This window comes from Pleurodeles waltl, chromosome 1_2 (genome assembly GCF_031143425.1).
Source record: "Pleurodeles waltl isolate 20211129_DDA chromosome 1_2, aPleWal1.hap1.20221129, whole genome shotgun sequence".
In the NCBI taxonomy this organism is placed as follows: Eukaryota; Metazoa; Chordata; class Amphibia; order Caudata; family Salamandridae; genus Pleurodeles; species Pleurodeles waltl.
Genome location: NC_090437.1, coordinates 363,264,249 through 363,291,123, shown reverse-complemented (window position 1 = coordinate 363,291,123; position 26,875 = coordinate 363,264,249).

Genomic DNA, 26,875 nt, shown 5'->3' with positions numbered 1-26,875 from the left:
AGAAAATGGAGGACTGACAGAACCTGCACCAGAGGGGGAATTCCTGTGGGTTGGCGGATGGGGGACATCAGGGCTGGCTCCAGCTGGGCACACAGTTCATGGATAGTGGCACGGTCCAGTCGGTATCGTAGTATGATGTACAATTCTTCCATTGTCGACAGGTCCACCAGCGGTCGGTACACGCGAGGATTCATCCTTCTCCTCGCAAGTCCCAGCGGACGGTGCCTAGGAATGACAACATGGAGCACAGAGTCAAGCCTATCTCTGGTACGTTCACCACAGCTTGCATAGCATACGGTTATCTATGTTTTGAAAGGCGTGTATGTGTGGCAATGCAAGGCCTAGGCCTGTGTGTCGCAGTAGAAATTATGCCATGTGGGCCCTTGAAATGGCGGCTGCCTGACCTGTGAAGTGGGACAGTGGGATGTGAGGTCAATGCGCTGGCGGAGCACACCGTGGCGGTAGGCGGTCGAAGACCGCTACACGGAGCCGCATTGGTTAACATTGAAGCCTATGGGTTTCAGGAGCCAATGACGAGGTGCGCCGGCGGTAGCGGTACGCACAGCCGCGGTACTCACTGCCGCGGGCGTGACCGCCATTTTCTATATGCCTAATCACTTGAGACCTGATCATCCACAGGAGAGGACCTATACTGCAAGTGCTGCTGTGACCTCGGTCTAGAAGTGACAATGGCTGCTGCGACTGGGGAAAGGGCCCCTGCCTTCACGTCTGAAGAGTTGGAGAAGCTCGTGGATGGGGTCCTCCCCCAGTATGCGTTACTCTACAGTCCTCCAGACCAACAGGTAAGTACACCGGGTGCACATGGAATGGGCGATGCCTGTGTGGAGTGGGGTGGATGTAAGTTGGTGGGGTGGGGGGCGAATGAGGAGTGCAACGCACGCCAGATGAGAGCATGTGCCATATGGCAAGGTTGGGGAGGGGGGGCCAATCACATCTAACATGCAGTAAGTTGATGAATGTTTCCTTCCCACCCTGTACATGTCACATAGGTCAGCGCCCATCAGAAAGTCGAGATTTGGCGTGCCATCGCCAAGGAAGTCCGGGCCCTGGGGGTCCACGTCAGACGGGGCACCCACTGCCGCAAGAGGTGGGAGGACATCCGCCGCGGAACCAGGAAGACCGCCGAGTCACTGCTGGGGATGGCCTCCCAACCTAGGAGGGGTGCCAGTCGTACCCTGACCCCCCTGATGACCCGGATCCTGGCGGTGGCCTACCCTGATTTGGATGGGCGCTTGAGAGCATCACAGCAGACACAAGGGGGTGAGTATCAGCACATTCTGCTATCTTTCTGCGCAGTGGAGGCGTCTGGGTGGGGGAGGAGGGTTGTGGGTGACAATAGGCCAGGGCGCTTTCTGTAGTGTAGTCCTCTCCCTTAGGTATGGCCCTGTGCTCCCGGCCCCCACCTCTGTAGGGTGACAAGTACAGCTATTGATGGTCCAGCCTCACACATCTGCACGTTTGTCGTCTCTTGACCTGTTATATTAGTCAGAAGTACTGAGTAGTGTACCCCGAATGCGCGGCTTAGTGCATGAGGCTCCTGTGTCTGTCCTCTCCGCCAACGGTGTTGACATTGCATGCACTCAACCTGGTCTTCTTTTTTCTCCCCCCACCCTTCTTCTTCATCTTCTTGTGCATGTGTGCATTAGCATCATCAGGCGGAGGAGACTAGGCATCGGAGCACGAGGGGGCTGCAAGTCACAAGGCCCCAGTGGGCCCAGGAACAGACACCGAGGGCACCAGTGATCCGGAGGGCGAGGGGAGCACCACAACGGGGACCGGTGGTGAGAGCAGCGACACAGACACGTCCTCGGATGGGTGCTCCCTAGCGGTGGCAGAAACATCCGGGACCCCCGCCTCTACAGGTACAGCCGCCACCCAGCGCACCAGCCCCGCCCTCCCTGCAGCCCCTCAGCCTACGCTCCGTGCCCGCTCGCCCAGGAAGGCGGGCGTCTCCTTCGCCCCAGGCACCTCAGCCCCTGCCCCTGTCACCCCTGCTGCCCTCAGTGCGGAGCTCATTGACCTTGTGAGGACGCTCATTGTTGGGCAGACTACCCTTTTGAATGCCATCCAGGGGGTAGAAAGGGAGGTGCATCGGAGCAATGCCTACCTGGAGGGCATTCATTCGGGTCAGGCTGCCCATCAACGATCGTTCACTGCTCTGGCCTCAGCACTGACGGCAGCCATTGTCCCTGTTTCCAGCCTCCCTCTTCTGACTGCCTCCAGCCTGTCTCTGTCTCCTGTTCCTCAGCCTATCCCATCCACACCATCTGACCAGCCTGCACACACCTCAACACCCAAGGGCAGCTCATCCAGACACAAGCACCACAGATCCCACAAACACTCACCCAAGCAACACCCAGATGCAGACATTCCAACAGTCACTGCCACCCCTGTGTCCCCCTCCTCCTCGTCTCCCTCCTCCCTCCCTGTGACGTCTACACTCACACCTGCATGCACACCAACATCAGCCAGTGCTTCCATCACCACCACACCCTCCTGTACAGTCCGCAAGCGTGCAGTCACCACCCCCACTGCCATTTACACGTCCCCTGTGTCCTCTCCCACTGTGTCTGTCACCCCCTCTTCCAAGACACACAAACGCAGGCAGCCACCCACCCAACAGCCATCCACCTCACGACAGCCCACAGCACCAGCACCTTCACCCAATGACAGCACACCTGACTCTCCTACAACCACATCCTCTTCCTCCACTCCCATCACCACTTCTCCTACCCTTTACCTTGGCCCTAAAAAACTTTTCCTGGCTAATCTTGACCTCTTTCCCTCCGATGACCTACCCCCTCCATCTGCAAAGAGTCCCAAGAGCACCACAGCCACCACCAGCCCAGCTTCGGGTGTCACTGTTGTGCTTGGGTTCTGGAGCCCACCCTTTGCCAGCAGTGACACCTCAATCAGCAGCAAGGACACATCCAGCCCCCCCCGGCAAGAGGACCAGGAAACACAAGGCCCGCCATGCGAGGACTGACACGGCTGCCCCCAAGGAGCAAAGTTCGCCCACTTCACCAGCCACATCATCTAGGGGAGGCAAGGGCCCGAGAGCCCCATCTAAGGAGCGTAAGGGCAGCAGGGCGGAGAAGTCAGGCAGCAGGAGCGCGGAGCAGGTGGGCCCCACATGCCACATCCCAGCTGGAAAGGAGGACACCAAAGGGCCCAGGACTCCGTCCCGGAAGGGTCCAGAAGCATCACAGTCGGAGGGTGACTGAGCAGGGAGTCCAGGCCAGGTCTGGCTCCCTTGACCTACTGGATGTGCACCGCTGAACAGGGCCCGCCGTGGAGAAGAGCACCGCTGAACAGGGCCCGCCGTGCAGAAGAGCACCGCTGAACACGGCCCGCCGTGCAGAAGAGCACCGCTGAACAGGGCCCCGCCGTGGAGAAGAGCACCGCTGAACAGGGCCCGCCGTGCAGAAGAGCACCGCTGAACAGGGCCCAACCATGGAGAAGAGCACCGCTGAACAGGGCCCGCCGTGCAGAAGAGCACCGCTGAACAGGGCCCCGCCGTGGAAAAGAGCACCGCTGAACAGGGCCCCGCCGTGGAGAAGAGCACCGCTGAACAGGGCCCGCCGTGCAGAAGAGCACCGCTGAACAGGGCCCCGCCGTGGAGAAGAGCACCGCTGAACAGGGCCCCGCCGTGGAGAAGAGCACCGCTAAACAGGGCCCCGCCGTGGAGAAGAGCACCGCTGAACAGGGCCCCGCCGTGGAGAAGAGCACCGCTGAACAGGGCCCGCCGTCTCAAGCACCGCTCCGCTGGGCCCTTCCTGTCAAGCACCGCTCCGCTGGGCCCCGCCGTCTCAAGCACCGCTCCGCTGGGCCCTTCCTGTCAAGCACCGCTCCGCTGGGCCCCGCCGTCTCAAGCACCGCTCCGCTGGGCCCCGCCGTCTCAAGCACCGCTCCGCTGGGCCCTTCCTGTCAAGCACCGCTCCGCTGGGCCCCGCCGTCTCAAGCACCACTCCGCTGGGCCCTTCATCTCAAGCACTGCTCCGCTGGGCCCCGCCGTCCAAGCACCGCTCCGCTGGGCCCTTCATCTCAAGCACCGCTCCGCTGGGCCCCGCCGTCTCAAGCACCGCTCCGCTGGGCCCTTCATCTCAAGCACCGCTCCGCTGGGCCCTTCCTGTCAAGCACCGCTCCGCTGGGCCCTTCATCTCAAGCACCGCTCCGCTGGGCCCTTCCTGTCAAGCACCGCTCCGCTGGGCCCCGCCGTCTCAAGCACCGCTCCGCTGGGCCCTTCATCTCAAGCACCGCTCCGCTGGGCCCCGCCGTCCAAGCACCGTTCCGCTGGGCCCTTCATCTCAAGCACCGCTCCGCTGGGCCCCGCCGTCTCAAGCACCGCTCAGCTGGGCCCTTCCTGTCAAGCACCGCTCCGCTGGGCCCTTCATCTCAAGCACCGCTCCGCTGGGCCCTTCCTCTCAAGCACCGCTCCGCTGGGCCCCGCCGTCTCAAGCACCGCTCCGCTGGGCCCTTCATCTCAAGCACCGCTCCGCTGGGCCCCGCCGTCCAAGCACCGCTCCGCTGGGCCCTTCATCTCAAGCACCGCTCCGCTGGGCCCCGCCGTCCAAGCACCGCTCCGCTGGGCCCTTCATCTCAAGCACCGCTCCGCTGGGCCCTTCCTCTCAAGCACCGCTCCGCTGGGCCCCGCCGTCTCAAGCACCGCTCCGCTGGGCCCTTCATCTCAAGCACCGCTCCGCTGGGCCCTTCCTCTCAAGCACTGTTTATGGTTCACTGTGCCCACCATGCCTCCTCCTTGAGCAGTGGACACTGTCATCCACCAGATGGACTGTGGCTTTGCACTCCCCAGGATGGTGAAGTGGGCAACCCACCCACTGTAGAGACTTGAGAGACTGTGGCTTTGCACTCCCCAGGATGGTGAAGTGGGCAACCCACCCACTGTAGAGACTTGAGAGACTGTGGCTTTGCACTCCCCAGGATACATCAATGGGCATGGTGGCCCCTTCGTGGATCTGGCGTCGTGGACTAATGTGGCTGTGGTGCCTCCCCCTTCCCTTCCCCCTGAGGTGCCTGTAGTTTTTTCATCAGATGCCCCTGCAGTGTTCTCTCCAAAGGACTCAGGTCTCCTGTGTGGGCTTTGCCCTTGTGTCGCTACACTGTAGCCCACGAACTGTTCCATTTAACTTTCATGTACAGGACTAATTGCCTCGGTTCTCCATGGCAGTGTAAATATTATCATTTTCTTATGGATATTTTGCATAGTTGACCGCTCCATATCAGAGTCTATTTTTTATATAAATTTTTCGTCCCAATTTATTTCTGTCTTTGCATTCTTAAGGGGGGTTTGGGTGGTGTCGCTGTGCATTGTTGCTCTGCATTGGTGTGTACATGGTTTGGGGGGGTGGGGGTCGCATATGTGTGTGCCGTAAGCTTCCCTCCTCCCCCCTCCCGTGTGTCGTAGGTGCAATACTCACCGTTGTCGTCTGCGCCGGAGTTCGTACTCGTGGTAGATGAGAAGGTAGACGAGAGCAGGTAGGATGTTTAATTCGGGTTCCATACTGTCCTCCTTCCTCGTGGAGTGTGTTTTGATGCGCGTTTTCCCGTTCGTAGTCTGTTTCCGCCGTGTTTTTATCGGCGGGGCTCCCGCCCCGGAAAAGGTGGCGGATTGGTGAGTTGTGATACTGTGGGCGGTACATTGTCTGCCGCCTGCCTGTTGGCGGTGACCGCCACGCTGTTTGTCTGCACCGCCGCGGCGGTCGGAGTGTTAATGTGGCGGGCTGTGTTGGCGGTTCCCGCCAGGGTCAGAATTCCATTTTTTAGACCGCCGGCCTGTTGGCGGGTTGGCCACCGCTTTATCACCGACCGCCAGGGTTAGAATCACCCCCTATGTTTCTTGTGAAGAAAAAAATAATTTGTGCACATGTGAAGGCATTTTTGCAAGCAAGTAAATGTACTCTATTTAAAATTAATCATTTAGAAAGATCTTCTTGTGCATGTAAAGTAAGATTTCATGAGCCCTTTCATTGAGCACTCAGGGAAACCTGCAACTTTCCCAGTTTTCTAGGATACATTTTGAAAACCTTTGTGAATTTCATAATTCATACATGTGCAACCTTGCAAAGTAGTAAACCTGTGATTACAGAATTATAATATTTTAGGAACGGGACCCATTGAACTAAAAATACTTATGTAAGGTAATCTCTGTGATGTTATCCTGTACACGGGCAAGCCATAAAAAATCCTTCAGGACCTACCCACCAATATTGGGTTCAGGCTAACATGCTAATGCCCTAACATGTTGACTTCACATAGTTGGTTCGCTGCAGGTTCACTGCAGGTGGGCAGCGGCCCGTGTCCCAGACCTCAGGACCCATCAGACCCTGATCCACAACCACAACACAATGCTGCCAGTACCTTAGGAGTCATGTCAAGGGCCGAGGGCTGTTGTAGGTAGAAGGGGGCAGTCGGTGAGTGGTCTAGCAATATCACTTGGCTCCGGCTTAAGCCTGGCTCTCACTGCTGGCATGTGGGGGGTCGTCCAGGGTCCTGTGATGGCTTAGAGGACATTCACAGGTGGCTAGAGAGCTAGTGAAGTTGGGCCAGAAGCGGAAAGTTCCAGAAGCGGTTTATGAGTTCATTAGCCTTATTCAGCAGCCTAACCCATTTCACGTGGACTCAACCCCCTGTAACCTCACTGCAAGGCACCAGGAAAAGGAACAGAGTGGGGGATGAATGGTGTTAAAACCTCTAAACTCCAAATCCCCTCCTACCGCCTCTCACTGTTGCTTACCACCATGGTTGCTGGCATGTGAAACGCTAGGTTGCAGGACCATTGCTCTGCAGTACAGATGCAGACAGCTTTAGGCTGGTGCGGTTTGTACAAGGGGTGGTGGGCAGCACTACCAGTACCGCAGGACTCTGAAGTTCCTGCACACCACCTCTAACAACATTTAGAAGCAGCTGTACACAAGAAGCATACTGACTTTAAGATAAACTTAACAAAGCACTGCAGATAGCTGCAATTAGCGTGCTAGTACACCTTCCCCAGTGTTCAGTGGAAGATTATCATAGACGGGAGCTAAGGTGGTACTACCTGTTACAGGCTTCTCTCTGAGTGCTATGAGATCCAGCAGGATGAGGAGTGAGCCTAAAGCAACTCTAAGGTGCAGAACGAACAAGCGTGTAGTATGGGAGCCACCTGCAAGACTGAGGAATTCCCCCAAGGGCTCACCTAACAATGCTCCTCATCATTTAAATCATCCCAGACTCCTCTGTCGGCAGCTGCCCATATGATCTCTGAATGCTTCAACCCAACCATAGCCTTTGATCACATCCCAACAATGAACGTTAGCAGAACTGCTTGCATTCCTTTACCCCCATGTGGCATTCCTCTTGGACTTCTTAAAAAATCCTCCACCACAAGTGTTACCATAGGACCTGAGGGTAGCCCTCCCACCCACATAAGTCCAGTGCAGCTGAAGAAAAGACAGTCACTGTTCAAAATTGAGGCTACAATACATCCACCTCTGGTAATCAGCCCTATATCAGATCATATTGAGCTCTGTAGCGGCCCGGCCCTGGAGGATGCTGATGCTCAACTAGAAGAGCTTAAGGTAATAGAAGCAGAGTCAGCACTAACAATGGTAAATCAGCAGATTGCCCAACAGTCTCCCCTTGTGTAGCCACAACCTTCCATATTCATTAATCGTTAGCTACAGCAGCCAACCTCTTACCTGTCCTCTCAGAATCTGCTCTCCTACTAAAGGTGCCTATTCATCAGGGTGTTCAAGTCTCCCCAAGCCAGAGGCTACTTCAACTTAGCAAAGACTCCATGGTCTACTTCAATAGGGGCACCACCAGCCTACTAGCTGCCCTATGTGCTAGGAATTCAGCAGGGGACATAGTATTATTTTCACCTACCAAACTACTCAATCCGGGTGGTTCAAGAGACCCTATCTGAAAACCTAACGGCACATAACTAAATGACCAGTCTCTATTGGAACTGCATTTTTTTTCTTACAAAGTTTGCTTGGAAACTCAATCTGCACACTAAAACCACCCCTGATAGGACTACAGCCTCCTCTTGTGCAATGTCATCATAACTGTGGCAAACACTCCACTTCACCTTCTCTCCCTTAAATTATCATTCAGGCAAACTGGATGTATAGGTTTATCTCTTGAATTAGTTAGCTGTGTTTACAGTAGAGATAGAGAAGAAGCTAGCCAATTTAAATAAACTAATAGTTTGAGCACAATAAACTACTAACCTCATGCAGTCTGTTTGTTACTGCTCACCTATTACCTGTACTTCCAATGTTTCTCAACACCATTTTGGATGAAATTAAAAGATTGTCTGGCAACCCTAGCTAAATTCTGCGATTCATACATGCAATCTCCAAGCAAACGCCTGTGGCCTTTGATAGCAAAACCACCAATGGGCATTTAAGCTCTTACCCGAGACCTGAGGCTCCCAGCCATCCCGTCCACTCAGCTTTAGGTAGAAGAAAAGACTCCTGAAACAGTGAAGTAAAACAAGCAGCAACATTACCTCTGCAACCCACAACCTGTTTCCTCTGTTCACAAGCAAATCCACAGGGCATGTTTGGTGTAACAAATAACAGAGTGGCTACCTTCAACCTTTGCATATCAGTGAAAGTATAAAGCCCCCTCGGCTGAATGTAGAATTGAGTGGCTCTCCCCAGTCACTGTTGTTCCTTCTCAGGACCAATCAGCCAGTCCCTTAGCGGCTCGTTCCAATGTACCACAAAGTTCACCCCGAAATCGAGCAGAACCCACCACCCAGGCAGCAAGGTGTGATTTCAGAAGTCCCAATGTCAAGGAGAACCAACAAGGGCATGAGTGTACACAGGCAGCTGACAGCCCAAGAATCCCATGTGGAACAATCCAGGCCTCCTACTCTGGCTCCCAGCGATGTGCTCAGGTTTGGAAAGACACTTTGGGCCTGATTCTAACTTTGGAGGACGGTGTTAAACCGTCCCAAAAGTGGCGGATATACCACCTACCGTATTACGAGGCCATTATATCCTATGGAACTCGTAATACGGTAGGTGGTATATCCGCCACTTTTGGGACAGTTTAACACCGTCCTCCAAAGTTAGAATCAGGCCCTTTATAAGTAACAATAAAAAACACCCTGGGATTAAAAATTTCACAGTCACCGTTTGCAAAAAAGGAACTACAACTGTCCAGCCGTATACTGTCTGGGTACTGCACTTATGTCATTACGGGCACAACAGAACCCACCTAGGACCAGTGAATGACAGCACATAGATGTACCAGAAACCACAAACTCTAAGTTCCTTTTCATCACAAAATACCACTGAAAAAGGCCTCCATGGCATTATAAATAGGTGAAACATTTTAAGATTACTGAAGGCAATTCCTGGGCTGTGTGGACTGGAATCACTCAACATTGGGTAGATTGAATTTCTCCCCCCAAGGGACTCTCAAATCTTAAAAGTCACACTTGTAACACTCATCTCACCCACTCAGGCTCACTCAATTTTATCTAGATCAGAGCCTTTTAATGCATGGGGCATTAAGATCTGACCATTAAAAGTGACTGGTTATCCAGTTGTGTTGGCAAAACTGCTATCCCGTCTCGAGATTTGCAAGACTAAACTATATTCTATCTTGAAAAGTGTCCAAAGCTGTGCTGTCACAAATGGTAGTATTCAGTATGTGACAGTAATTGTGCCCCTGAAGGATGATTGGAACTGGCTGCCTGCCGCCCTGTCCAGCAGACGCGTGGACTGAATTGATCACCAGATGCCTACACATTCCCTTCGGCTCTCTCTATCACTGTGCTCCTGGAACATCAACAGACTCCTAAAGAAATTACAGTCCCCAGATCTACTCACCTTTCTAAATGCCCATGATATTTTAGCAAGTGAGGAAACTTGGGCTGAGCAGAGTTGCCTCATAATTGGCTTTTTGAGTACTGGAAGCCGGAGCGGAGAGATCACATGTTTGGTAGACCAAAGGGTGATCTATATATATACATCTCACGTAATCTGCAAAGCAACATTGACTTAATAACGTTACAAGGGAGCTGATAGTTAGGAATTAAAACCAATCAGAATTGGAGACCACAGCACCCGCTCTTGCTAATTAATGTGTATATCAACCCCAGTGCAAGAGAGAAATGGTCAAAGCTTAATCACTTATTAACAATTTTAAGTGCCCTAGGCAGGGATGTCCCCCAAACAGACTGTTAGAGGGGGCCTTATTAACAATCTCTTCCAAGAGATCCTTGAGGACCTTGATGAGTCTTCATCAGGGTGCTCTCCAATATTATGGAACAATCAAGGACAAGAGGTTGTTTGCTAAGCATGTTAAGTGATGTTTTAGTTGTGCAATTTAATAGTGTTGGCTACATAGTGTTGAACAGTTGGTTTCCACAAGGTACACCATCGAACTGGACAAGAACAGATGGTAAAATGTGCTCCTACTTAGACCACACCATCTGCAACACAGGAATGTTCCCAGTCATTGAAAGTTACTGTATTGCACCGACTGTATTGTCACCATTCACTTTAAACTATCATACTGTGCCCCGGCCAGTGTCATGTATTATGGGATACGTACCGAAAATCTAAAGCGTCTCAAGTTGAGCCCCTCTGCCAGTGATACCATCATGGCAGAGTGTGCACAGTTCATAGACCAAGTCAAGGTAGGCACTCAGTCTTCGATATGGAATGGTTGAGTCACTGCACCCAACGGCATGATAAATTGTAACGGCCAGCCCACCATCATAGTCCTTCTGAACCAAGTGTTGCCTCGGCACTGACACAGGTACCAAAGAAAGCCAGTAACAAGGCCTTAAGGGATGCTAGGAAGAACCCTGGAGCCACAGAGTTAACCACGTATTTAAGTTGGTTCAGAAATTCTACAGACAGGCGATCTACATAGAGAAACAAAAACAGTTTCAACACTTCTGGTCCACCCTTCTATGTGCAAGAAGGTAACCTAACTGCAATACAAAAACGTTTGGGTCCTGGTGAACAGTCAAACTAATGGAATGTGTGGGTTGGGCAGTGCGAATATTACAAAGCCAGAATGGGCTTTGCTTCTCACCAGGCATTTCCTGTCAAGTGAAGATAAAGCCTGTCCTTCAGTCCAAGGCATGGCAAGTCCATCTGTAATTTTCATTTAGCACCTGCCTCAAGACCAAGACCATCAGTCCTCTTTTAATGTAGAAATGTGTTCTATGTCAAGTAAGCTTGGCTCTGTAATATCAAAGGCAAGGACGGCTGGGGCCCCTGGGCCCAACTGCCTGCCCCAGGTCCTTTTTAAGCAGAACATCCCATTTTGGGCTAGGTGGTTATTTAAGCTTTTGGATTACTGCTTGCCAAGCTCAACCATACTTGAATCATGGCACAGGGCAATAATCCACCCGATCTACAAATGGGGATCCCGCCCAGATCCATGTAGCTATAGGCTAATCGCGCTCCTTGACAATGAGGCCAAGTACTATGCCAGCCTGTTCCTGGAGGAATTGAAACAGTGGGTGGAGCTAAATGGACTTGTCCCCATAAATCAAGCAGGATTTACACCAAAGTCTAGTACGCTAACTAATCTGTCATCTATATCTATCCTGATGGAAAAGTCAAATTCCTTACACTCAGTGTTAAACTGCTACTTTGTGGATTTGAAGGTGGCATTCAGCTGTGAACTGAGGGGGGCCCTCTAGACTAAATTAAAAAAGTGGGGAATCTATTTGAAGCTCCTGGAGTCCATAACTCAGCTGCACATCAACACCTGGATTCATATTAAGTTAGATGATGGTGCCCATGTTTCCAGGAAAATGCCAACATCACAGGGAGTAAAACCGGGTTGTGTGCTAGCCCACCTACTTCTTAGTCTACTCATCATGGATCTTTCACAGTCTCTTGACTCAGTCAATTGCCATCCCCCAAGATTGGCAGTAAATAAATAAGTCACTTGCTGTATGCTGACAACGTTGCTTTATTCAGCTTCACAAGGGCAGGGTTGCAACACCTGCTCAAGTGGCTACATACCTACACAACTATTAATAACCTGGCAGTCAACCTGAAGAAAACCAAAGTAGTCTTATTTGAAAGAAAAAAGTATAAGAGGGGTGGCTGGTCTTACAACAGTAACAAAATTGTGGTGGATAAATCATACAAATACTTGGGAGTATACATTAACGCCAAAGGATCCTTCGTAAGGCTTCAGAAGGATATTGATACAGATGCCCTGGACCTTCAGGCGACTCTATTTGCAATATCATAATCATTATTAGGGCCAAGCCTTTCCCCCCGTTGGAAGTTATAAGAGCACATATTTTTCCCACACTAATCTACGGATCTGAAATTCTTTTGAGCAAGTACAGTAGTTTATTGAACAACCTCATTACAAGTATTTGCAAATGTGTTTTGCGGCTGCCTAAGACTTCATCTGCCGCTCGGATCAGGCTGAAATTTGGCCTTCTTGATCAACGAACTGTTGGCACTGGAGCCTACCTAAATCTGTGTCCCAAGCTGGAAGTGCCAGGTCTGGTTCCCTAGAGGCATTGTTATGGGTCAATATCAGCACCAGTGGGCCTGGTCGATTGCACTACCAGGTTTTCAAAGATTGTGAGCAACTATTGAATGTGAATGACCAAGTCAATCAGCTTTTAAAGTGGGTGTCAAAAAACATGTCTGTCTCTGGTCCTACCACTCGGGTAGAGCCATACTATCCAAGTGCAATCATGCATGGGCAGTTATCAACTCAAACCAGCCTGCACCTCCCTCCCCATAGCTCAACTGCACATACTCTAATCATCTGACATTAAATGAATGGCTTGTAGGTTGGGGGAGTGGCTATTCCTAAAGCATCTAGCTTTCTGGTGCCACCCAGGGAGAAGAACAATTTTAGGGGCTGTGGTCAGTGCAATTAATCTTTTGATCATGTTGAATGTCTCTGTCCAGCTCTCTTGGACACGCCTAAAACCAGACTCCGGAGCAAGTGGAACACTCTGGAAATACGAACCTGCCAGCAGGCCATTTCTGTAGCCCTCAAACCCTGACAACACTACTTTAAACATCCGGTTGAGTAAAGTCACCTTTGCAAACAAATGTTTCAGTGGCCTAGGGGGTTTGCCGGGTGGTCCGCTCAACCATCCATTACGCCCCCTGGATAATACGTCTCTATCCAACCTGCTGCTCATGCGCTGTACAAGCACTTTATGAGATACTTATCTTAGGTAGCTCTGTTGAAAGTTGTCATTTGTGTGTCTATGCCCAGGTAAGAGTTTGAGTGTGTTGTTTTCTGTTTGTGTTGGTTTTAAACAACATTTTGATTACCACACCTCTGGTGGTTTACAATGTTAATGTTGCCTGTTTTACTGAACAAACAGCTGCTATTATTATGCACCTGTACATTACTGAAGGTGCTGGTTCTAATCAACTTGCTCCTCTGTACAACTCTGGTGCTTTGCAATGTTAATTTTGCCTATTTTAATGAATAAACAGCTGCTCTTTTGTGCATCTGCACTTGCAAGTTTCTTTTCCGATTAACAGGCCAGGGATGGGTGTTTTCTTAAAAAAAAAATTAATTGTTGTCTATGTCAGGTAAATTCTGACCAATGGCTCTCTCGATATTTCTACACTTACTCTCTTAACTGTTTTATTGCGATTCTCTTTTTATGCACTGGCACTTTGATTTTTAACCTTACATTCCTTTTAATGCCAGTAGAAAATTTAAAGGTTTTAACCCCTTGGCTGCCAGGCCTTTTCCCCCCTCAGGTGGCAGGCCTTTTTTTGGGCTATTTGGGGCAGTTTGCGCTTAGGACCTCATAACTTTTTGTCCACGTAAGCTACCCAAGCCAGATTTGTTTCTTTTTTTTAACACCCTAGGGATTCTAGAGGTACCCAGAGCTTGTGGGTTCCTCTGGGGAAGACCAAGAAATTAGCCAAAATACAGCAACAATTTTGTTTTGTTTTTTAAAAATGGGAAAAAGTGCTGCAGAAGAAGGCTTGTAGTTTTTTTCCCTGAAAATGGCATCAACAAAGGGTTTGTGGTGCTAAAATCACCATCTTCCCAGCTTTCAGGAACAGGCAGAGTTGAATCAGAAAACCACATTTTTCAACACAATTTTGGCATTTTACTGGGACACTACCCATTGTTAGTATTTTTTTGTGCTTTCAGCCCCCTTCCAGTTAGTGACAGAAATAGGTAAGAAACCAATGTTGGATCCCAGACCGCTAAATATTTCCGACAAGTAAACATAATTCTGAATTCAGCAAGGGGTCATTTGTGTAGATCCTACAAGGGTTTCCTGCAGAAAATAACAGCTGAAATAAAAAAATATTGAAATTGAGGTGAAAAAAAAGCAGTTTTTCTCAAGGTTTTACTCTGTAACTTTGTCCTGCAATATCAGATTTTCAAAAGCAATATAGCGTTACATCTGCTGGACTCTTCTGGTTGTGGGGATATGAAGGAATTGTAGGTTCCTCAAGAACCCTAGTTACCCAGAGCCAATAAAGGAGCTTCACCTTGGAATAGGTATTCTGCAATTAATTTGGTGAAATATAAAGAGAGAAAAATAGGTATTAAGGAAACCTTTGTATTTCCAAAATGGGCACAAGATAAGGTGTTGAGAAGCAATGGTTACTTACACATCTCTGAATTCTGAAGTGCCCATACTAGCATGTGAATTGCAGGGAATTTCTCAAATAGACATCATTTTTACACACTGTCTTTTATCTGGAAGGAAAAAATGTAGAGAAAGACAAGAGGAAATAACACGTGTTCTGCTATTCTGTGTTCCCCCAAGCCTCCCCATACAAATGGTACCTCATTTGTGTTGGTAGGCCTAATGCCCACAACAGGAAATGAAGCATGGACACATCACATTTTTACATTGCAATCTGATGTGTTTTTTGGAAAGTGCCTAGATGTGGATTTTGACCTCTAGCTCAGCAGGCACCTATGGAACCCTACCAAACCTGTGCATTTTTTAAAACTGAACAACTAGGGAAATACAGGATGGGGCTCTCACCAGGTTCGGTTACCCAGAATCCTTTGCAAACCTCAAAATTTGGCAAAAAAACACTTTTTCCTCACATTTCGGTGATAGAAGGTTCTGGAATCTGAGAGGAGCCACACATTTTCTTCCACCCAGCATTTCCACAAGTCTCACGATAAAAATGGTACCTCACTTGTGTGGGTAGACCTAGTGCCCGCAACAGGAAATGCCCCAAAACACAACATGAACACATCACATTTTCCCCAAAAAAACAGACCTGTTCTTTGCAAAGTGCCTAGCTGTAGATTTTGGCCTCTAGCGCAGCTGTTACCGAGGGAAACCTACTAAACTTGTGCATTTTTAAAAACTAGACACTTAGGGGAATCCAGGATGGGGTGACTTGTGGGGCTCTCACCAGGTTCTGTTACCCAGAATTCTTTGCAAAAGTCGAAATTTGGCAAAACAAAATGTTTTCCCCATATTTCGGTGATAGAAAGTTCTGGAAAATGCGAGGATCCACAAATTTCCTACCACTCATCATTCCCCCAAGTCTCCCGATAAAAATGGTACCTCGCTTGTGTGGGTAGGCCTAGTGCCTGCGACAGGAAATGCCCCAAAACACAACATGGACACATCACATTTTCCCAAAGAAAGCAGATCTGTTTTTGCAAAGTGCCTTGCTGTGGATTTTGGCCTCTAGCTCATCCGGCACCTAGGGAAACCTGGGTAATTTGTGCCGCTCTCACCAGGTTCTGTTACCCAGAATCCTCTGCAACCATCAAAATGTGGCAAAAAAAACACTTTCTCCTCACATTTTGGTGCTGTAAAGTTCTGGAATCTGAGGCGAGCCACAAACTTCTGTTTGCCTAGCTTTCCCCCAGGTCTCCCGATAAAAATGGTACCTCACTTCTGTGGGTAGGCCTAGTGCCTATGACAGGAAATGCCTCAAAACACTATGCGGACGCATCAAAATTATTAAATACAAAACTACTTGTTTTGCAGGGGGCACCTGCGTTTTTGGTCCTGGGCTTAGTAGCCATCTAGGGAAACCTACCTGTGAACGGCTGGCACAATGAGGACACGTAGTCAGTGGTCGACTCTTAAGGTGAGTTTTATTTTTCAGTTCAAGATATGAGTCCAGTGGTGTTATGTGTCCAGTATTTATGATGTCTGTTTCAGTCTTTCCTCTTCTTGTCTTCTCATTCCAGGGCTCCCGGGAGGCACAGGTGGGAAACACAAGATAAAGAACTGGTAGGTAGGCTGTCCTTAGTTACGGGTTTAATCTTTTCTTCTTATTTCCTATCCTTCCTTCCCCTTTTCCCTTTCTATCTCCTCCCAGCCTTTCTCTATTTCTCTTTGGTTCTCTTTTCTTCCAGTTGTTGGTGATTTCTCTCTTCTCTTAGGTTCCTTTTCACTGTCTCCTGTTTCCTTGTCGTTCCTTGTTTTCCCCTGCTAGGGTCTCTCTGCTTTCCTGTGGCTTTTTTTTCTCCTTTTTCTTTTCTTATAACTATTGCTCAATTCCTGTGGTTCTTTGGTTGTGTACCGTCCCCTGACCCCAAATCCCTGTTTGTTGTCCCCCTTCTCTGTGCTGTCCCCTCCACCACACCCCTTCACTCTGAATACCCCTAAACAAAACCCAAAAGGCTAACAGAAAACAAACAAATACAGTAGTTTTGTAGTCCCCTCCCGTCCACCCCTTCCTTTCCCCTGCTTAGTGTTGCCACGCACCTGGAAAGGCCATGCTTTTCCCTAAGCGTGGCTGGAATTCTCGCTGGGCACCTCCCGTGCCGATGGTGCTGGTCTTCGGACCCCCCATGGGGTATTCCGGCACCTCTGTTGTTTGTGGGGTCTTCTCGTCTTCCGGTGCGTCTCTCTGTTGTGTTCTCCCTCGTCGTCCTCTCCGTGGCGTCTCCAGAGCTCCTGTGAGGTTTCCTTCAACGCGTCCTCCCCTCACTGTCTCTACCTCCATATTTGAACACGGAAGGGCGTGAAGGTGCTGGCTCCCGGATGTTGTAGGGGATTGGTCAACACACAGTCCCCTTCTGGGTCGGGAGCGGCAGGGTCAGTCAGAGCAAAGACATCAGATGGGTCCATTGCTGTTTGCAACGGCCCATCACACTACCACACCCAAACATTTCTCAAAACTAGACACCCAAGGGGGACCAGGGAGATATGACTTGCGTGGATCCCCCAGTGTTTTCATCCCCAGAATCCTCAGCAAATCTCAAATTTAGCTAAAAAATCACTTTTTTCTCACATTTCTGTGTGGATCACAGCACCGGCACAAATTTCCTACCACCCAATGTTTCCCTTAGTCTCCCGGTAAAAATTATACCTCATTTGTGTAGGTGGCCAGGTGCCTGTGACATGGAAGAGCCAAAAACATGTCGAAAATGAGGGGGGAACTAAAGCGGGTCCAAAAGGGTAGTTTGGAAAAAAACAATTAAGGCTGACAAGTGGGGCAGAATTTTTATCAGTATTGATGCAACAATGCTGGGTGGCAGGAATTTTGTGGATTCCTGCAGATTCCGGAAGTTTTCATCACTAGCATGTTGGAAAAATTTGTGATTTCAAGCAAATTTGTAGGTTTGTAGGACACTGTGGGTAAGAAAATGGTGTGGGATGCATGTGAAGCACACCATCCTGGACTCACTCATGTTTAGTTTTCAGACGTGTCTAGGTCTCGTAGATTTTTCTAGATGGCAGCGTCCCAAAGTCAAAAAAGTGTAGCCCTCACCATTCCAATTGGGACGATTTTGAGAGTTAGACAAGCTCCTATGGCCCAAATGTAAAACTAATCAAATGTCCTCTTGCTTGCCGTGGAATAAGATGTTTTAGTGTGCAGGAGGAGAGCTGAAAGACTGTTACCCACTTCAATTGGGGTAGGGGCATAACCATACCCATACTGGTTGGTAGCCACCACCCCATGATTTTCTTTTTTTAATTCCCTGCCATCTAGCAGGCTTTATGCCCCTCAAAGGGTGGATGGGGGTAATTGCCCCATCTGCCACCCGATGGGCACAACAACTTTGTCCCCATTTATTTGGGGGGTATGGACATACCCCTTCCCTCTTTTTTTGAAAAAAATCTTTCCTGGTCTCTGGTGGGCTTTTTGCCCCCTTGAGTGGCAAATGGGCCTTACAAAAATAGGCTGATCTGCCTCCTAGGGGGGCAGAAATGGCCAACAGTAATGTACCCCCATGGGGAGCGACCCTTGCCCAAGTGGCTGCCCCCCAAACAAAACACACACACATACCAATCCTTGGTGCCTAAGTGGTTTCTGCCCCCTGGGGACAGATCAGCATAATAGAAATAGGCCGATCTGCCCCCAAGGGGGGGAGAAACGTCTTAAAATCAATTTGCCCCCCAGGAGAGCGACCCTTGCCTAAGTGGTCACTCACCTTGCGTGAAACTGACGTAAAAAAATCCCTGGTGCCTCGTGGTTTCTGTCCCCAAGGGGGACATAAATGGCCTAAAATTAATTTGACCCCAGGGGAGGGTCCCTTACCTAAGGCATCACTCCGCTTGTGTGAAACTGAAGTAAAAAAAAAATCCCTGGTGTCAAGTGGTTTCCGACTCCCTGGGGGCAGAGTGGCCTAATTAAAATAGGCCAATGTGCCCCCAAGAGGCGCAGAAATGGCCTAAAATAAATTTGCCCCCAAGGGGATCGATCCTTACCTAAGTGGTCACTCACCTTGTATGAAACTGAGGTAAAAAAAAAAATCCCTGGTGTCTAGTGGTTTTTGCCTTTCTGGGGGGCAGATTGGTCTAATAAAAATAGGCTGATCTGCCCCCAAGGTGGGCAGAAATGGCCTAAAATAAAATTCCCCCACCAGTGGAACGACCCTTTTCTAACTGTCTGTAAAAAAAAAAAAAAAAAAAAATCCCTGGTGCCTAGAGGTTTCTGCCCCCCTTGGAGGCAGACTGGCCTAATATACATAGGCCGATCTGCCACAATGGGGGGCAGAAATGGCCTAAAAATAATTTGCCCCCCAGGGAAGCAACCCTTGCATAAGGGGCCTCTCCCCTCCTGTAAAACAAACAAAAGTAAACAATTCCTGGCGTCTAGAGGTTTCTGCCCCTAGGGTAGGCAGAAAATGCCTTAAAACAAATTGCCCCCTTGGGGAGCAGCCCGTGCCAAAGGGGCCGCTCCCCTTATACATAAATGTAAAAAATAACAAACTCCCTGGTGTCTAGTGGGCATTTCTGCAGAAATGCTCAGAGAGACATCAAAGGAAAGGAAAGGCCCGTGATCGTAAGAGAAATGCTTTTGTATTTCTTTTCCAATCCGTGCTGGAAGCTGAGCTTCCAGGCAGGAGGTCAGCGCGCAATGTCATTAGACATCATGGGGGGGTTGGGGGTGGAAGGTGAAGCGATTCCACTTCCATCCCTGAATGGGGTGTGGGCCGAATGCTCCCCCCCCTGGGCCAGGTGCAGGACGAGCTGGTCTCATCCCTGGCACAGGGGAACCAAGGACGAGACCAGCTCATGCGGGGCACCCTAGAGGTTAATTAACAGTATACAATAAAAATGATTCCATGTTTAATCCTTCTGGTAGTGATTTGACTTAAAGGGCCGTATTTATACTTTTTGGCGCACAACTGCGCCAACGCAGTTGTGCGTAAAAATTTTTTACGCCGGCTAACGCCATTCCAAAGCGCCATGCGGGTGCCTTACTTATGGAATGACGTTAGCCGGCGGAGCTGACTGGTGTGCGTCAAAAATAATGACCCACACCAGGCAGCGCCGGCGTAGGGGAAAATGGAGCTTGGGCGTCAAAGAATGGGGCAAGTCGGTCTGAGGCAAAAAATCTGCCTCAACCCAATTTGCGCCATTTTTTTTGACTCCCACCCTCCATTGACATGACTCCTGTCTTAGCAAAGACAGGAGTCATGCCCCCTTGCCCAATGGCCATGCCCAGGGGACTTCTGTCCCCTGGGCATGGTCATTGGGCATAGTGGCATGTAGGGGGGCACAAATCAGGCCCCCATATGCCACAAAAAAATACTTACCTGAACTTACCTTAAGTTCCCTGGGATGGGTCCATCCATCCTTGGGCGTTCTCCTGGGGTGGGCAAGGGTGGCAGGGGGTGTCCCTGGGGGCAGGGGAGGGCACCTCTGGGCTCCTTCCGAGCCCACAGGTCCCTTAACGCCTGCCCTGACAAGGCGCTAAAAAATGACGCTAAAGCGGCTGGACGTCATTTTTTTTGACCCGCCCACTCCCGTGCGTTATTTTTGCACGGGAGTTTAAATAAGGCGCACATGCCTTGGAGTCATTTTTTAGACGCGAACGCCTACCTTGCATATCATTAACACAAGGTAGGTGTCCACGCTAAAAAATGACGCTAACTCCAAGATCTTTGGCGCTAGACAGGTCTAATGCCAAAGTATAAATATGGAGTTAGCGTTGCGTCTGATTTGCGGAAAAAAAACAACGCAATTCCGGCACAAACAGAGTATAAATATGCCCCAAAGTGTTGTATTTTAACTGAGCCCTTCCTGTTGGTGAGTAAAAATTCACCTGAAAATGCAGTAGAGGTGACTTACCCACGCAGCCTGAGACAGTAAAGTGTTTAGATGAAATAACAGCAGACTATGATTGAAGCCAGTCTGCAAAGAAATTGCTAAGATTTCTTTGGAGTTGAAATGAGTGGAGTAGCTAGTTGCTCATTTATATTGTATTTTATGTGCTTCATGTTTTTGTCATGTCGTGCCCCAATACACATTTCCTATTTTGAGGCCAGATAAATCCAGCTCTTGGAATTACCAATGCCAGTGGTACAATTTTCCTCTGAGGGGCAGAGTTGCTGAAGGTGACAGATAGTCCCTGAGGGTTCCACTACAAATTAGGGAATCAGTAGGTTAGGGACCAGTTCCCTGCATAATTCCTTCTGTTCCACACATGTGGGGGACCGCATTGAGTCTCGTAAACACAGCCTCCTTCCCTCCTCAAAGGCATCAGACAGCACCCCTCTTAACCATAATGATATCTTGTAAAAATTACTCAAGTCTCACTGCCATCATTGCGTTAGAGAATATATTTCATTCTCAGGCCATATTTATCAACCATCATAGACACAACGTATGAAGTAAAAGCATTTTAATTAAAACTATTTCCATACAATTTTGCAGTGTACAGTTGAGTGACAATTGATGATTTAATATAACTAATACACTGAAATCTCCTACCCACATTCTTACATTTCTTAAACATTGTCAGAGTCATGATTGGCCACCCCTCAGGTCCTCTGTTGCATCACCTAGTTGAATTGATTTGAACTTGGGGAGAAAGTCTCAACATGGAGCCCACCATCAACAGTCCTTTATGAAGCAAGCCCACCAGATCTCTCAAGATAGCAGGGAGCATGGGCCAGCATGAAAGCTGTCCCCCCAAAAAATCATGTAGGCCAGACCCACCCAATAGTGGGAATCCCACTGGCACCCGAACAGGAGATGGGCCTGGGCAGCTGGGCCATTCCTTGACCCCCAGGCACAGTCACAATCAACCCTAACATTCACAGGAGTGTGTAAATTGCTACCCTGTCTTGGCTATGGACAATCGCAAGCCGTGATCATGGTATCCCCGCCCGGGGTTGAGCCAACAGCTTAGAACCAATTCCATCTCAACTTTGCCTGCACTTATATTCCTGATACCAAGGTTGTCCACTTGTTTTGTGGCCAAACGTGACTCTTCCCCTGCCACCGGCCTGGGTGGTTCCCCAACCAGCCAGGACTCCCCATAATGTTGTGCAAAATATTGTATGACCAAGGCCACCAAGTTCTGCACAAAACAGCTCATTGCTCTTGGTTGATAAATGAAACTCATCCTTGTGAAAGAATTATTCTCCTCAGAGGCAGCTGTAGGGAATTATCTGATGCCTACCTGTGTTGAGCCACATTCTCACTTTACTATTTAAGTGCGTAACTGATTCGTTGAGATCCTTTGAGGATCGACCAGACCTCTGAACCTTCCTTGGGATGATGTGTGACCATGCAATGACTGTGCCTGGACATGTCCTAGCTACCCAAGAGATTTCAACCATCAAGTTCTCAAACAGGGTCCTTCTTCTCAAAGGTGCCAAGTCGTTGCTACTGATGTGGAAAGAGTGCCATGCAGGAGACCCCTGCATGCCACTTCCTCAACAAGCTGTCGTAGCCCATCCAAGCAAAGTCCACCTTTACTGGCCCCAGTGGAAATGAAGACCCACTTTCAAAGCCTGCATGTGAAACTAACTCTCAGTAAATGCTGACCTTGCCTGCTGCACAAATGAATACCTGATGATCTACACACTGGTTGTAGCCATGTGACCTAATGCAAAACTGACAGGAGAAAATAAATGCTATTACTTCACATGCCTGGAGAGAAACGTTGATACTTAAACATGTTGAGATGTGCATAGCATTTGTAGCAATCTAACCTCCACCTGCCGATTCTCTTGACTGCTTCTAGGTCAAGTCCTTCTCTCACTGCAGATGTTGCTGCCCCAGTTCTAAAGGAGTGCAAGATGAATTTCCCCTGGATGCCCCCTGCCCTTAGGGATTTGAGCAGAACAGGCATGCTCTGGAATCTCATGAGTGGGATGCCAGTGATGTGGAGCAACAGGGAGGTAGCTGGCACATAGGGGAAGTATCTGCAAGAATACACACACTGTGGTCACTGGACAGACTGCAAAACTGTCTTCCTTCCTCAAAATTGCCTGTTTCCATCTTCCCAAATGGTCCATCTTAGAATGTGGAATCATGATTACCAAGTCCTCCGCAAACCACAATATGCCATCAACCGAATTACCCCCAAGTATGTCATGTTTGGACCTGGTCATAATCTCAGAAACCCTAAAGGCTCTGTAAAACGTGAGGGAAAATGCTGCTGTGGACAGAGTCACCTCACATGCGGACTCATGCACCACATACAAGGCATCACTAACCTTCTCCAACTTGCCTACATCTATGAGACACCATTGATCTGATTTTGGCCCTTCCAACCTTCACCAAACTTTCTGTGTTTTCTCAATTAGAAAGGATTTCGAATGGTCTGAGTACCTCTCCAATTTTGCAAAGAAGACCACCGGTGATATGTGTCATTTAGAGAACGCTGCTGATCTATCTTGCATTTGCATGTTTTCAAGAAAACCCAGACAATTAAATAAATGGAAGAGCTGCGCTTGGGTTGCCCCTGTATATGCCATGTAGTTTGCAAAAATCCTTTTATAAGCTTGTATTATTTTGGGTGCATTCCTCTGCTGTTCTGGAAAGTGTGTGGGTCCTGTCTTTGCCCCTGGTAGAAAGAGTCTGAAATCCTGTAACTTGAGATGAGAGAAAGCATTAGCTGCATTATTCAAGATACCTGGTTTGGGCCAGAGGGAGTGAAGTGTGTCGTCTGTCGTAAGAAGCAGCCCCGCCCCTTATTTGACCCTCCTGGCTGCCCCTGTTGAGTGCCCAGGTCACCTGTTCGACTCTAGGCAACCAATAATTGCGCTTTTCGTAGGCAACCTACGACAATCCAAAAATGCAGCCACTGTTTATCCACTACCTAAGACTGGCCATATCTGGCCTGCACCTGTCTAAGGTATCCCTGAGCCTGTGGCGAGGCCCTAGTCTAGAAGTTCTACTTAGAGGTTTCTGATGTTGGTAAACAAACAGATAAATGGATCCATGGTGCTCCTACAGGTCTCCTAATTCCCAAGTGTCTTGAAACAGTGACAAGCTAATAATGGGGCAGGGGAGAGAGGGGCTGTCTTTCTCTGCTGTTCCATTCTTGAGGAAAATACACATTTTCGAAATTAGTTTGCAATGGCGACTGCTGCTTGATTGAATGGTTGATTGATTGTTTCCAAATATGAACTTCGAAACATTCATGCGCTTCCTCCCACCACCTGACAATAATGTCCCTAGTGAACCGAGAGGCAAATCAGTTATTATGTGTACATGTGGAACAACACTAAAGTCCATTAAAACATAAATGAGGGAAGTTTTTGTGCCATATATTCTAACTTGATAATTAAAGAAAAGGAGGTACAGTGAAGTAGGTTATCACCTAGCATCGCGCAATTTCATCAGACGAGGATTCTAGAATAGATCCAAGGTTTTCTGGTTCTAACTTTTACAATTTGGCCACTATATGAATAATGCTTCTTTCCTCCATTTTACATGAAATGATAATTCTTTACATTTAATTTTTTGACACGTTACATCAGCACACTGTGGTTAAATTAATAGATGAAGAATTAAAAAAAAAATCAAAACTGAGGGGAGGGAAGGCAGAATGCTCTGATTTAACGTTGCTTTCACCTGCTTTCTTTGGCTTAACATGGAGACTTCTGTTTGTGCGTCCAGCCTTATATTTCCTTTGATATTTTGTTTACAAGGTGACACGTATAGGGTATCCATCTATTACCCTTAGAGGTCGACCTAAACCTTTTGACTCAGATAGGAGTGTGATAACGTCCTAACAATCAACATTAACAATATAAAATCAATAAACATTGATTTCGATTTTGGAGTCAGTTATTTATACGCACCATGACCTATGTGGCCATGAATCACCACACCAGTTTAATAAAGTTCCAACATTTATTGACCTTTAGATTAACAATGCTAAGATCACGTAAATCATGCACAAGACCAAATAATAAAAGTATAGGAATAAAACAGGCTGACAAAATTGTTAGAAGAATTTTAATTTAAACTGAATGTTTATCATTAAACATTCAAGAACCACAATGCAAAAAAACAACAATTGATGAAATATAGAAACAGAATACATTGAGTTATCACAGATGAATTGATTACAATAAAATGTTAGCTATATATAACAGCTGAATTTAGATTTTGGCATCCTTAACCATCACTCTGATTTGATAAGCATGTATCGGCTTAATGCAAAAAGTAAAAGAAGCCAAAAATGTATTTGGAAAACATCTGAATATGGCGCTAACCAAAAATAGCGATTGGATTTTCTAAAGAGAGAAAAAAATTAAAATCTGCAACAAAAACAAAAGCAAATTTGGTTATTGCTCTCCTAAATGGATCAGAAAGCAGCAATGCCTTCATCAGTGGAACATCTTCTGGTCTTCTTCACTGGACAATGGCATAATATGGAACGGTTCAGTAATATTTGGCCTTAATGATTCTGAACTGACAGAATCATAGGCAAAGAGCTAAGACATCTAAACAGCACTGAAGTTAAAGAAATTCTGACTTGCATCCCCTATAACTTTGCTATATTAAAATCCTAGAAAGCAACTAGCTAAGTTTATGTTGGTCAGACTATGTGGTGTTTCAGTGTTCAAACAATAACCTCTGATCCATGTTTCAGAAGTATCTCTATTCATTTTCTGCACCAACAATTGGCTCATCTTTTCTTGCTGCTGGTCACCAGTTTCCTCTAAAAAATCACATATGAACAATATACGCTTCCTGACAAGAATCCAAAATTCAAGCAGGTACAAATATTATAACATAGAACACAACATTGAGCACTGAAGTCTACTGTTTAATGTGTATGTTATTATCTTAACTCAGGAAACATATGCTACAAGCAAGGAACATAACTTTTCCAAAGTGAACAAGTCACACAGGGTGCTTGAAGAAACAATGGGGCATATTTATACTGTGTTTGCACCGAATGTGCGTCAAAAAGTCCCCTGGGCATGGCCATTGGGCAAGCGTGCATGACTCCTGTCTTTGCTAAGACAGGAGTCATTTCAATGGGGGTTGTGTTTCAAAAAATGGTGCAAGTCCAGTTTGAGCCATGATTTTTGACTCAAACCTGACTTGCACCATTTTTTGACGCACAACCCCCATTTTCCCATACGCCAGCGCTGCCTGGTTTGAGTCATTTGTTTTTTACTCTGACCAGCCCGCAGCGCCGGCTAACATCAATCCTTAAATTAGGCACCCGCATGCTGTGTAGGAATGGCGTTAGCCGGCGGTACCTTTTTTGACGCAAACCAGCGCTGGCGCTGGCGCTGGCTTGCGTCAAAAAGTATAAATATGGGCCCTTATTTTTCAGAGTTAACACTCTATAGCATTGTGCCTTTGGAAAATTATTATTGAAACGTTTCATAATATATAAACTATTAATCCTGTTAGTACATATTAATACAAATTTTTGTCAGCATGTTAAGCTATAATTAAACAAAATACATTTTCATTAAACATTATTATTTCATATTAATACATATTGTTAATGGTGTCTATCATATCGGCTGCATGCTTTTATTTCCTAATATATATTTCAGTTAGGCCTTTTAATATGTTATTTCATTATGTTTAAGTGACACAATTTGTATTAATAATGTTTGCATTCTAACACCACAAGAGGGATTGACTCATTTTTGGTTTTGAGAATCCAAAAGGACCTTGGACTGGAGTTTCATTGCTGTAACGTGTAGAGATGCTATAGTAAACGTCGGGTGTGTAATAGAGAAAGCCCTGTGTGTGGGAAAGTACCATCTTGCCTGGCATGTTACCCCCATTTTTTACTAATATGTCAGTTTGTTTTTGCCTGTGTCACTGGGATCCTGCTAGCCAGGACCCCAGTGCACATAATTGTGGCCTCTATGTGTTCCCTGAGTGGTGCCTAACTGTATCATTGAGGCTCTGCTAACCAGAACCTCAGTGTTTATGCTCTCTCTGCTTTTAAACTTGTCACTGCTATTTTCTCCAATTCTTATTGGCATACTGGAACACACTTATAATCCCCTAGTATATGGTACCTAGGTACCCAGGATATTGGAGTTCCAGGAGATCCCTATGGGCTGCAGCATTTCTTTTGCCACCCATAGGGAGCTCAGACAATTCTTACACAGGACTGCCACTGCAGCCTGAGTGAAATAACGTCCACGTTATTTCACAGCCATTTTACACTGCACTTAAGTAACTTATAAGTCACCT